Consider the following 2,331-nt stretch of genomic DNA (forward strand, 5'->3'; position numbering starts at 1 on the left):
GGGCCTGATCTCGTCCATGCCTGCTTCATGCCCTGGGGGACGGGGCTATGGCTCCCCACACTCCCTAGCAGATCGTTACATGGAGAAACCTTTTGAATACATGTGCACTGATCCACACAGGTGTGCACACAGCTGTTCAGACACAAACTACACCTTGGCTGCTACCTCAAAGCACATTGTGCACTGTCAGTCATGCGTGCTGCACAATAACATTTAATATTTGGCATCTACTGTTATTTATTGTTAGCTAGTTTTTTACTGATGGTGTTATGTTTATTATGTTGCTCTCTCTTTTGTTTTTTCTCATGTTGGTTTTCTTTTCTCGACAGGTGATCCAGTTTTTCTTCTTCCCTTTCCTCCCTCTTTCTTTCCGCCTTTCTCCCTTTCCTATCCCCCAGTCTGTCCATCTGTAACAACCGAAAATGAAATGTTGTAGTGATGATGATGATGGCCAATCAAATGGACTAATAAGGCCATGATGATCCAGTTGGTGAAGTAAATCCACCAGGCATCTTTTTGGCCTTCTGATGGCTAAAGATCCAATGGGACAGGCAAAAAAGCCCTGTCATCCTCAGAGCAGAGACTGGTATGATTCTTTATCTTTGATTTGAAAACAAAATACAGTGCTTTTAATCCCATTCCCTGTTTATTTCACAATGATTTCCCACTCAAGTGTTTGAACTTGTTGGCACTTTTTGAAATTTAATTCACATTACGGGTGACAAGTCTGTTGTTCTACTCTGTCTCTGTGCAGGTATTGCTGTCTTCTGAGTTCTTCAGTTTCCAACTGAGACATTCAAACCTCATCACAGAGCTCATGTCCATCCACACCATCATGTGGGTGAGAGATTGTTATGTGGCCTGCAGCACCTATGAGGTATGTCAATATTGTTCATTTGTAGTTTTTAGGCCTTAACACCAATAAAATATTGCTTTGGGTTTTTTATTTTTTTATTTCTTTTGTTTGTTGTTTTTTCAGAACACATTCGTGCCTGTATTTCAGCTTCTTATGATCTACACAAGTGGCCAGAGTGTCAGTGTTTGATCGCTCTCACAGAACCTGACTTCAGTCACCTCACTCCAGGAAGACAGAGGGCTGCAAGGTGTGTGTGTGTGTGTGTGTGTGTGTGTGTGGTCTAGAACTATAGCAAGCTATAGTTATACAGTTCATACAAACACACAGCTCTAAATCTTGATCATGTGATTATTAAATATCTATTGAACCATTTCATGTATTTTTATAGAAGGTACACAACCTCAAAATGTGAAAGTGTTTAAGAGGAGAAATAATGAAAGCTCAAAGTGTGTTTGTATGAATCCTTAGAATAGGTGTAACAGTGGTTTTTCACATCTGTGCTTACACTGCTCTAATAAATAGGAAATGGGTCACACATATAAAGTCTGTTTGAAGATGAACCTGTGGTTATCAGAGTGTGGTTAAGAAAGCCTTCAAAAGTTCATGACAGTCACATCCAGTGACATGTGCTTCTGTTTATCATTTCATATGAGGTCACACAGCTGAGTTCAACCATAACATTCATGCACTTCTATTTGTGCTTCAGACTCTATCCAATCCTTTAAATCAAGATTGAAAGCATACTTATTTAACCTGGCTTAGGGTCGGGAGACCAGTTAATACCCATTTTTAAACTTTTATTATTTTTATTTTATTATAAATTTTCCTGCTGTTTTTATCTTCTTAGTAGATATTTTGTATTTCTGACCTTCCTCCCTGTATTGAGGCTTGATACCTATTTTACTTAACTTCTCGGTCTATAGTGCCTCCATTCTGTCTGTGCTAGTGCCCAATCTGTACTTTTGTTGTCTCTTTGTATTACTGTAAAGCACTTTGGTGTGCCTTTGGGTTTTTAAATGTGCTATATAAATAAAATTGTATTGTAATGTTAGTGAGTCTACTGTGTTGCTATCCCACCTACTTTTGAGATTCGCCTCTCATGATGGTCTGATTCTGACTGTCCACCTCACTCTTGCCAGTGGCGTGATGAGTAAACAAGTGCATCTTCAGCCCCAAAGCCGTGGGTTTGATTCCACTGTGGGTACTTTAAAAAAAAAAAAAAAAAAAAAAAAAAAAAAAAACTAATTAAGTGCCTTTCATAGCATTTCAATCTATAGTGTTACATCAGATTTTAGAGGCCTCCTGCTCTTAGAACGGCTGCTCATCTCATTGAAACACAGCTTGCCCAGCGAGCTAAATCAGCGAACACACTTGGTCTATTTATTTCAATGGGGCAAAAAAATTGCATAAAAAGCTTAATATTTCAAAAAGTATAAAGGTTATGAGCACCAAGGCATTAGCAGAAAGCATGGCTA

General features: G+C 38.8%; 1 long non-coding RNA gene across 1 annotated transcript; it reads left to right on the plus strand.

Moving 5' to 3' along the window:
* The first annotated feature begins 783 nt into the window (after positions 1-783).
* LOC109198252 (uncharacterized) lies at positions 784-1,907 on the plus strand. Its single transcript, XR_002059148.1, has 2 exons — positions 784-877; positions 980-1,907. It is a non-coding gene; the product is annotated as an uncharacterized LOC109198252 (long non-coding RNA).
* The last annotated feature ends 424 nt before the right edge of the window (positions 1,908-2,331 follow it).

Source organism: Oreochromis niloticus, unplaced genomic scaffold, assembly GCF_001858045.2.
Source record: "Oreochromis niloticus isolate F11D_XX unplaced genomic scaffold, O_niloticus_UMD_NMBU tig00006658_pilon, whole genome shotgun sequence".
In the NCBI taxonomy this organism is placed as follows: Eukaryota; Metazoa; Chordata; class Actinopteri; order Cichliformes; family Cichlidae; genus Oreochromis; species Oreochromis niloticus.